We start from the raw sequence: 11749 nt of genomic DNA on the forward strand, positions 1-11749 counted from the left end.
ATGGTCACTGGGAAAACCATAGCCTTGACTAGATGGACATTTGTTGGCAAAGTAATACCTCTGCTTTTGAATAAGCTATCTAGATTGGTCATACTTTCCTTCCTAGGAGCAAGTGTCTTTTAATTTCATGGCTGCATTCATCATCTGCAGTGTTTTTGCAGCCCCCAGATGAAAATCTGTCAGTTTCCACTTTCTCCATCTATTTCCCATGAAATGGTGAGACCAGATGCCATGATCTTAGTTTTTTGAATGTTGAGCTTTAAGCCAACTTTTTCACTCTCCTCTTTCACTCTCATTAGGAGGCCTTTTTGTTCTTCTTCACTTTCTGCCATAAGGATGGTGTCATCTGCCTATCTGAGATTATTGATATTTCTCCTGGCAATCTTGCTTCCAACTTGTGCTTCTTCCAGCAAAAGTCTGGGCTTTAGCATATGTATATGTGATCAAGAGGCTTAGGCTAGCCCATCTTTCAAGTGCTCCTCTTCTTTGATTCACTCTTACTTATTGACCTACTATTTGAGAAGAGAGTCTGTTCTCACAAAATAAAAACAGAGTCTTTTTAATCATTGGGTTAGGCCGAGCTTAATGGGTCATACTCAGCTTGTTGTTTACTTTTACATATGCTTAGCTTTTGATGAGGGTGAAAGAGGAGAGTGAAAAAGCTGATCTAAAACTCAGCATTCAAAAACTAAGATCATGGCATCTGGTCCCATCACTTCATGGAAAATAGAAGGGGAAAAAGTGGAAACAGTGTCAAAGTTTATTTTCTTGGTCTCCAAAATCCCTGTACATGGTGACTGTAGCCATGAAAGTAAAAGAGACTATCTCCTTGGAAGGAAAGCAATGACAAACCTAGACAGTGTATTAAAAAGCAGAGATATCACTTCGCTTACAAAGGTCCATATAGTCAAAGCTATAATTTTTCCAACAGTCATGTGTGGATGTGAGATTTGGACCATAAAGAAGGCTGAGAGCCAAAGAATTGATTCTTTCATATTGTGGTGCTAGAGAAGACTCTTGCAAGTTCCTTAGACTGCTAGGAGATCAAATCAGTCAATCATAAAGGAAATCAACCCTGAATATTCATTGGAAGGACTGACTCTGAAGCTGAAGCTCCAATACTGTGGCCACTTGATGCGGGGAGCTGACTCACTGGAAAACACCCTGATGCTGGAAAAGACTGAGGGTAAGAAAAGAACAGGTTGACAAAGGATGAGATGATTGGATGGCATCACTGACTCAATGGACATTGAGCAAACTCAGGGAGATAATGAAGGACAGGGAAGCCCAGGGTGCTGCAGTCCATGGGGTCCAAAGAGTCAGACACAACTTAGTAACTGAACAACAACAGCAAAGGCCTCAATACTTTATATAGTGCTTGTGACATTTCTAGTATCTTGTTTTTTTCTTATTTCCTCTTACAGCTTCTAATTTGTTATTGCCAGTGTAGAGGAACTTGATTGATTTTTAAAATTTGTTGACTATCTGCCTGTTGAACTATTTTACTAGTTCCTACTAGTTTATCTATAGATTCATTTGGGTTTCTTAGATAAATGAGGCTATTAAATGTAAATAATGTGTTTTTTGGATAAAGTTTATTTTTCCATCTTGGAATCAAAATTGCCAGGAGAAATATCAATAACCTCAGATATGCAGATGACACTACCTTTATGGCAGAAAATGAAGAAGAACTAAAGAGGCTCTTGATGAAAGTGAAAGAGGAGAGTGAAAAAGTTGCTTAAAGTTCAACATTCAGAAAACTAAGATCATGGCATCTGGCCCCATTACTTCATGGCAAATAGATGGGGAAACAGAGGAAACAGTGACTGACTTTATTTTGGGGGGCTCTCAAATCACTGCAGATGGTGACTGCAGCCATGAAATTAAAAGATGTTTACTTCTTGGAAGGAAAGTTATGACCAACCTAGACAGCATATTAAAAAGCAGAGACACTACTTTGCCAACAAAGGTCCGTCTAGTCAAGGCTATGGCTTTTCCAGTAGTCATGTATGCATGTGAGAGTTGGACTATAAAGAAAGCTGAGAGCCAAAGAATTGATGCTTTTGAGCTGTGGTGTTGGAGAAGACTCTTGAGAGTCCCTTGGACTGCAAGGAGATCCTGCCAGTCCATCCTAAAGATCAGTCTGAAGTGTTCACTGGAAGGACTGATGTTGAAGTTGAAACTCCAATACTTTGGCCACCTGATGCTAAGAGCTGCCTCATTTGAAAAGACCCTGGTGTTGGGAAAGATTGAGGGCAGGAGGAGAAGGGGATGACAGAGGATGAGATGGCTGGATGGCATCACTGACTCAATGGATATGAGTTTGGGTAAACTCCAGGACTTGGTGATGGACAGGGAGGCCTGGCGTGCTGTGGTCCATGGAGTTGCAAAGAGTTGGAAACGACTGAGCAATTGAACTGAACTGAATATATACATAGATAGCAGTATGTTGAATTAATTTAAATATTTATATAACTGTTAATACAATCTAACATCCTTTATCAATTATTTTATTTCAATCCGTATTATGTTTTCAAAATATATCCATATCCATTCATATAGATGTAGGTCTTTTATTTTTGACTGTTTGATATCCCATGTATGGACATAGCATCATTTATTTTCCATTCAAGCATTATTGGACCACTGGATTGTTTCCCTCCCTTCTTGAGAGCAAATAATATTTCCTAGACTGTCCCTAAAGACATCTGACAGTCAAGAAGGGCCTGGCTGCCTGAAGCATTCCTGATTGCCTGTTGTTGTTGTTGTTGTTGTTGTTTTTCAGTCGCTAATTCATGTCTGATTCTTTATGACCCCATGGACTACAGCACGCCAGGCTTCCCCGTCCTTAACTATCTCCCAGAGTTTGCTCAGCCTCATGTCCATTGAGTCAGTGATGCCATCCAACCCTCTCATCCTCTATCACCCCCTTCTCTTTCTGCCCTCAATCTTTCCCATCGTCAGGGTCTTTTCCAGCGAGTTGGCTTTTCACATAAGGTGACCAAAGTATTGGAGCTTCAGCTTCAGCATCAGTCCTCCCAGTGAATATTCAGAGTTGATTTCCTTTAGGATTGAGTGGCTTCATCTCCTTACTTGCCTTTAGCTACCATCCAACAGGCCATCTCCAGCAATTTGAAGCACAGAAAATCTCGTCAAATGGGGAGACCTAAGGAGATTTCAGAATGTGGGAAGTTAATGATAGACATCCAACTGGGATCCTAGTGGAGTCTGAGCTGGCCAGAATCACCTCCTCCTCCATTCCTCAAAAGAATTGTGGAGAAGACTCCAAGAACTGAGAGTAGAAAGAGGGAGAGATAGGCGGTGGGGCTAAGCTGTTACTGAGCTCCTTGAGTGGGCTGTGAGGGTGCAGAATCCCTAGAGAGCCAAGCTTTGCTTTCTGAGAACTTCTCCCATAAGGATGCTTATTATTAAGGTGATACCAGTCATGTAAAGTTGACTTGGTCCACACTGTCACAGAAACCTGCTGCCTTATCAGATTCTCTTCTTGTTCACATATGCTTTTCATCCTGTTACTTAGTTATTGCCTTTGTTACTCCATTGATGTGAACCATGGTAGTTGATCTGTCTTGCTCTGTGGCATTTAGTCCACAGCTTGAGGGGGAGGGTGGAGGCCAAATGTGCTCCAGAAGGAAAGATGGAGTTTGACAGGAGATCTGAGTTGAGGGTGTTTTCTTAAGTCCTGATGAATAAAATCTAGGTCCAGTGCCTCAAGGATCTCCTAAAGTCCTGGTTGTTCTCAAGGCTGACCAGGGTTTACTCAGTGAAGGAAACGTATGCACTTGGGATTTTCGTTGCTTGCTCATATGTGCCCTCCTCTGATACAGACTGTTTAAGACTGATTTTCCCCAAAAAAACTTTCCAAGTGCTACTGTCATCTCATGAACACTTACTGCCCCTTCCTAGTGTCCCCCTAGAACATCACTGCAGCAAATTTATAATTAGATAATCATGCTTCTTCCCATATTCTCAGCAGCTTCTGATCAATTTTGTCTACTTTATTCCATAGTCTTCACTTATTAGTGTTGTGTGTTGCTCTGTCAGTTTCAATTCTTTGCGACCCCCATGGACTGCAGCCCACCAGGCTCCTCTGTCCATGGGCTTTTCCAGGCAAGGATACTGGAGTGGGTTGCCATTTCTTTCTCTAGGGGATCTTGCCGACCCAGGGACAGAACCCGGGTCTCCTGCATTGTAGGCAGATTCTTCACCGGCTGATCTATGAGGGAAGCACCTTTCTAGCTGCAGGTTAACCCATTAGAAATAATTTCTTTTTGTTTCTCTTCTTTGGCAAATTCTTTCTATCTTTTAAGGTTATTTTCTTGTCTCTCTACCATCCTACCTTCCTAAACTTTTTTTTTTCTCTTTAAATAAACTTTGTCTCATTTCCTAACTTTCTTGTAAACATTCAGAGTTTATTCCTCACAAATTAGACAAGTGTTTATGAATGTCTGGGCATAATGGACTCAGAATAAGTTGGTACCACTGTGGTACCTCTCTTGCTGGGGAGCCGTGAGTGAATCATTGGGTTCTGGAGACACAGCTTGTATGGAGTCAGAAAGGCGGCGTGGTCTCTGAATGCTTGTTCTGCACGTGTGTGTGTTTCTTCCTAGTCATTTTTCTGGTCCAGTCACCTCCAACATCCCTCCATCCAGCCTGAGGAATTATTTTCATCACAAGAGTAGAAAGTTTGTTTCGTTTTCCATCAAGTTCTTTCCTCAAAGTTTGGTTGTAAGTTGTTCCTGTTTCAAAGACTCCTTTTCTCTCACTTTACTTCTGTTCTTTCATCTCTGTCCAGAATGGCCCACCGACTCAAACGGGTGCACATTCAAAGATGGCAAGAAATGCCAACAATTTCTGAAATTACAACACAGATATATTAGGAAAACTGGAAATATTTATCCTGCCAAGTTAAAGAAATTGCACGTAGAGTGTATTAAAAGTCTCAGCATGAAAACACAAATGATAAGAAATTGAATCACATCTAATTTTTCTTTAATCCTTTTCTGATTTATTCCAGTCTTCCAAGTTGACATGATTAACTATTTGTTATATAAACTTTCAGTCATTTTCTACACATACACACTGGTTTCTTTTTTTCACGTGAGTGTGAACTAGGTCACTTTCAACATACTGTGATTCTATGATTCATTCACTCCCACTGAGTCATCCACTGATAAAGTAGTTTTTTTCACGGAAAAATATTTCCAATAGCTGATAGTCAGTGTCTGTGGAGTGCTTACACTGTATCTTTATCTTCTGACTATGTTATATATACTTTTTACAACATACCCATGGACTAGGTACAATTATACCCCCTTATGACAGATAAATACAGAGGCCAAGTGACTTGCCCAAGACACTAAAATCCATGCCTCTATAATCCTTTTGCTTTATTGCCTCCCTCTGGGATGCTTGATGATTATGCAACTCAAACTTAAAAACCATGTTACATTTTGTATTTCTTACACAAGCATACAGTTGTGATATGAGGTAACTAAACAGACTACTTTTAAAAACCCTTATGTACCTGAAATGAAAGTAAGCCAGGGACTGCAAGCTGTAGATTCAAGATTTCCTACCAGCTTTTGAAAATAGCTTCTTGAATTCAGTTTATGTAATGTCAAATCTAAGGTGTAGTCCAAATAGTAATAGAAAAATGTAAATGTGTAGAAAAGTGCTTAAAGTTGACAGGTACTAGGAGTGTAGCATTACGGGGACCAAGGTAAAGGCCCACAGCAAAACTCACCATTTCTGTCCCAAAGGGCAGAGCTCCACATAGTAACTCCCTGGGACAGCTAGTCTACTCATGGCTTAGTGTAGCAGCATCTTCAGTTTGATAGACTCATAAGGATGCCATATACTTGGTTAGCAGTTCTACAGTCTTTTTTTAAATTTGTTTATTTTAATTGGATAATTACTTTACAATATTGTGAAAGCAGTTCTACATTCTTGATGCAATAATATTTTCAGGCTGTGGGAGGATATCAAGTTATAAAAAATATCCTTAGAGAGGTCTGCTTATTAAGCTTTGCTTTTTTGATCTCCACAATACTTTTCCTTAACTTTTTAGAATTACGTTGTTTTCCCTTTGTCTAACGAACTTTCAAATACTTTTTGATGAACTATCAAGTTTGGGAAAAAATAAACATCTCTTTAAAATAAAGAAGATAGTGACAGTGATAAGTAGGAAAAAAAAACTCTAAAATTGAGATATACTTCATCATAGTAAGTTGGAATACAAAGTTCATGCTTACTGTTCAGGATGTCTAATTAAAGTCAAGGATACTCTGAGGTATCTGTCAGATCTTTATGAGCCTCCATCATTACTGATGAGTAGGGTTGACAGATAAAATATAGCTGTTTAGTTAAATATGAATGTCAGGAAAACAATGAGTACGTTTCTAAGATAAGTTCCCTGGTAGCTTAGTGGTAAAGAAAAATGCAGGAGACACAGGTTTGATCCCTGGCTTGGGAAGCTCCCCTGGGGGAGGTAGCATGGCGACACTCTCCAGCAGTCTTGCCTGGGAAATCCCATGGACAGAGGAGGCTGGCAGGCTACAGTCCATGAGGTCTCAAAAAGTCAGGCACAACTTAGTGACTAAACAACAACAATAAAAACAACAACATGCCCCCAATAGTACATAGGATGTACTTATACTAAAAATTAATGATTTATTTTTTTCTAAAGTTCAAATTTAACTGAGTGTCCTATATTTTTATTTACTAAATCTGATAGTGGAAGTGAGAAATAGATTTAAGGGCCTAGATCTGATAGAGTGCCTGATGAACTATGGAATGTGGTTCGTGACATTGTACAGGAGACAGGGATCAAGACCATCCCCACGGAAAAGAAATGCAAAAGGGCAAAATGGCTGTCTGGGGAGGGCTTACAAATAGCTGTGAAAAGAAGAGAGGGTGAAAAACAAAGGAGAAAAGGAAAGATATAACCATCTGAATGCAGAGTTCCAAAGAATAGCAAGAAGAGATAAGAAAGCCTTCCTCAGTGATCAATGCAAAGAAAGAGGAAAACAACAGAATGGGAAAGACTAGAGATCTCTTCAAGAAAATTAGAGATAACAAGGGAACATTTCGTGCAAAGATGGGCTCAATAAAGGACAGAAATGATATGGACTTAACAGAAGCAGAAGATATTAAGAAGAGGTGGCAAGAATACACAGAAGAACAGTACAAAAAAGACCTTCATGACCAAGATAATCAAAATGGTGTGATCACTCACCTAGAGCCAGACATCCTGGAATGTGAAGTCAAGTGGGCCTTAGGAAGCATCACTACAAACAAAGCTAGTGGAGGTGATGGAATTCCACTTGAGCTTTTTCAAATCCTGAAAGATGATGTTGTGAAAGTGCTGCACTCAATATGCCAGCAAATTTGGAAAACTCAGCAGTGGCCACAGGACTGGAAAAGGCCAGGTTTCATTCCAATCCCAAAGAAAGGCAATGCCAAAGAATGCTCAAACTACCGCACAGTTGTACTCGTCTCACATGGTAGTAAAGTAATGCTCAAAATTCTCCAAGCCAGGCTTCAGCAATACATGAACCGTGAACTCCCTGATGTTCAAGCGGATTTTAGAAAAGGCAGAGGAACCAGAGATCAAATTGCCAACATGCGCTGGATCATGGAAAAAGCAAGAGTTCCAGAAAAACATCTATTTCTGCTTGATTGACTATGCCAAAGCCTTTGACTGTGTGGATCACAATAAACTGTGGAAAATTCTGAAAGAGATGGGAATACCAGACCACCTAACCTGCCTCTTGAGAAACCTATATGCAGGTCAGGAGGCAACATTAGAACTGGACATGGAACAACAGACTGGTTCCAAATAGGAAAAGGAGTACATCAGGCTGTGTATTGTCACCCTGCTTATTTAACTTATATGCAGAGTACATCATGGGAAATGCTGGACTGGAAGAAACACAAGCTGGAATCAAGATTGCCGGGAGAAATATCAGTAACCTCAGATATGCAGATGACACCACCCTTATGGCAGAAAGTGAAGAGGAACTAAATAGCCTCTTGATGAAAATGAAAGAGGAGAGTGAAAAAGTTGGCTTAAAGCTCAACAGTCAGAAAACGAAGATCCTGGCATCCGGTCCCATCACTTCATGGGAAATAGAAGGGGAAACAGTGGAAACAGTGTCAGACTTTCTTTTTTGGGGCTCCAAAATCACTGCAGATGGTGACTGCAGCCATGGAATTAAAAGACGCTTACTCTTTGGAAGAAAAGTTATGAGCAACCTAGATAGCATATTGAAAAGCAGAGACATTACTTTGCCAACAAGGGTCTGTCTAGTCGAGGCTATGGTTTTTCCAGTGGTCATATATGGATGTGAGAGTTGGACTGTGAAGAAAGCTGGGCACCGAAGAATTGATGCTTTTGAACTGTGGTGTTGGAGAAGGCTCTTGAGCATCCCTTGGACTGCAAGGAGATCCAACCAGTCCATTCTGAAGGAGATCAGCCGTGGGATTTCTTTGGAGGGAGTGATGCTGAAGCTGAAACTCCAGTACTTTGGCCACCTCATGCGAAGAGTTGACTCACTGGAAAAGACTCTGATGCTGGGAGGGGTTGGGGGCAGTAGGAGAAGGGAACGACAGAGGATGAGATGGCTGGATGGCATCACTGACTCGATGGACGCAAGTCTGAGTGAACTCCAGGAGTTGGTGATGGACAAGGAGGCCTGGCGTGCTGGGATTCATGAGATCTCAAAGTGTCAGACATGACTGAGCGACTGAACTGATGGGAGTTACATATCTTTGACCCTTTGTGGGTAAAGTTTTGCCATCCTGGGAGATTTAATAGGAGAAATGTGAAAGAGTCCAGGTACCCGTATGGACAGAAATAACCCTGTTATACTTCTGTATATGTGACAAGTCTCTAATAGTTCACAAAGATCTGGTCTTAGAAAAACTAATCCAAACTTGGATGTCTGATGGCAAGGCAAGGATCTGAGTTTCAAGTTCATCTTTTATGTTTGTGGAGACAATAAGGAACTTCACATAGTTCCCAGAAGGGAAATCATGGAGGGGGCGTTGCCTTCATCCATCGTGTAGACTTTTATATTTGGTTCTATCTAGATTGTGTTGCAAAGGTGGAGCTTGTTTACAACTATGGAGGTTCAGAACATTCTCTGCTGTGCTTTTGGGGCCTCACTGCATCTATAGGAATGCCACGAATATTCAGGCTGTCAATGGCTTTCCCAGGTGCTGTTTCCTTGGTGCTGCTCTCTGAAGTATGTAAAGGGATTGTCATCTGTTTTGTGGCCTGGTGGCCTGTCTTAGTATTGTGAAAAGAAGTTGCTACACCTGGCTCAGAGGATTTCAGATGTAGTGGGAGAAGACTGGTCAAATTTAAGTAACACTAGTTTTACTAGAGCCAGGAAGAACAAATGACCGGAAGTGGAGGTGTCTGGGATGGGAAGGACGTTGCTGTAATTTTAAAAATGCTCCAGGACCAGGAAGGACAACCAAAAGGACTGGGCTTTAATTTGGGTCACAGGTAAGAGAGGGAGGCACGGAATAGGGATTGACCTTATATAGACGGCCAACATGTTGTTCATTTGTCCATTCACCCAAAACCCAAAAGGTGGGTTGCTGAGGTACTATCTTGTGTCAGGTACTCTGTTAGGTTTGGGGATACAATAGTGAAGAAAATGAATTATCAGTCTTTAAGGAGTGTATAGTTCAGTCAAAAAGACTGATAAAGAAATAGGCAATTACAACATAGGAAGTAAGGCTCTTCACAGAGGAAGCGGATCTTTGTGGGTGTAAGCAGGAGGGTCGATTTACCTAAGCCCAGTGGTGGGGATAGGGAATGGAAAACCCAGAGGGACTTCTTTTTTTACATGTAGTAATGTAGTATTTATTTTAAAAATAGGCATGTAAGAGGACCCCTGCAGTTCAAACCTATCATTGTTCAAGGGTCATTATAGACAGTATGCAAGATTATCAGCTTTATTTTGGACAAAGAATGTTGCTATAATTTGGAGAAATTTGTTAGTAGATACTCTGACTATATAGCACAGAATTTAAGGTTAGAGCCAAACAGAAATATAGGATTTAACCCAAGAGGATAGTTCAAGTTATGACAGAAAACAAGATGTCCCAAAATTAAGAGAAAGGAGAGTAGTACATCTTTATGGTTAAGAGAAGAAAAAGGACTCCAGAGGAAGATAAGTTCCACAAGGAGTGAATTAAGCGTGGCAAATGCTACTGGAATGGAAAGATGAGGACTGAGAAAACAGCATTTATAATAAGAGTAAGAGGTACTTTGAGTAGTGGAGGGAGAAGCCACATTCAAAAGGGTTAAGCAGTAAGTAATGGTAAGAAACTAAAATAAATTCAAATTTGTCCACACCCCTCTTATCTTTTCTCATCCCAGAAACACTGGTTAGGTTAGCAGTCACAGGCCTCTTTCCACTTTTTGGCGTTCCGTGGCCCTCCAGATGGAGAAGGCAATGGCACCCCACTCCAGTGCCCTTGCCTGGAAAATTCCCATGGACGGAGGAGCCTGGTGGGCTGCAGTCCATGGGGTCGCTAGGAGTCAGACACGACTGAGCGACTTCACTTTCACTTTTCACTTTTCACTTTCGTGCATTGGAAAAGGAAATGGCAACCCACTCCAGTGTTCTTGCCTGGAGAATCCCAGGGACGGGGGAGCCTGGTGGGCTGCCGTCTATGGGGTCGCACAGAGTCGGACACGACTGAAGCGACTTTGCAGCAGGCCCTCCAGATAGTGATTTGAGTAATTAAGTTCTTAAATAAGTGTCCTTAGCAGTCTTAGGTTAAAATCTGTTGGTTTCTTCTGTGCTGTCAGCGCCTGGTCCCGGGGCTTGGCTTGTCCCTGCTCCCTGCCGCGCCCTTGGCCTGGATGTGGGAGGTGAAGGCCGTGAGCATTTCCTGGGTGGTATGGGCGGTGAGGTGCGCGCTGTGCGTAATCAAACGATGCTCGATGCTCGTCTCCAAACAGCACGTCCATGCAATGCTCCGGGCTGGTGTGCCTCACGTCTACAATCACTGAGCAGTGAAGGTTCGTGCAGCGAACTTTCTCGCTGCTCACTGCCTGGTGGAAGGTCCTCGTCGATTCCACGTTCTTCTCGAAGGAACAGAACTGAACCCGAACCTGCTTGACCGAGCGGAGTCCGAGCCAAGCCAAGGCCGCCACCATGCTGACACACACCCCGGCCCAGAGGGACTTCTCGAAGGAAGTGATATTGGAGATCTGCAGGGTGAGTAGAAAATTTCCAGGACCTTTCCAGGCAAAGATGGAAGGAAGACAGTTTCAGGCAGAGGGACCACTCAGTATAGAATGCTTAAGGAGAATATAGTGTGTTCAAAAGTATGGCTGGGGCATGAAATCTGAGGTGGGGGGTGGTAGGAGATGGGGCTAGAAAGAGAGGCAGGGCTCTGTCATTTAGATCTCATTCTGTGGGCAATGGCGGTTCGCTGAAGTTTGTGAAGGCAGAGGAGTGACACTGTCAGATTGTGCTTTAGTAAAGTCACTTAGCTGATTGTGTATAGTGGATTTTGACAATAAGCTCAAATTCTTCTGTGTGGGGCCAGGTCATACCTGAGACCATGTAGTCACTGGATTCAACTGATGCTGTGAGTATTTTTGATTTTTGTTTCTCTTTTGTGTGTGTGTGTGAGGTCAGGCAGACAATGTCATGCCTTATTTCCATTAATAGCAACATGAAATCAATGAAATATGTGTGTG

General features: G+C 41.9%; 1 pseudogene; it reads right to left on the minus strand.

The window, feature by feature from the left end:
* On the minus strand, positions 10846-11200 carry LOC102177431 (annotated as a pseudogene).

Source organism: Capra hircus, chromosome 7 (genome assembly GCF_001704415.2).
Source record: "Capra hircus breed San Clemente chromosome 7, ASM170441v1, whole genome shotgun sequence".
NCBI classification, from domain to species: Eukaryota; Metazoa; Chordata; class Mammalia; order Artiodactyla; family Bovidae; genus Capra; species Capra hircus.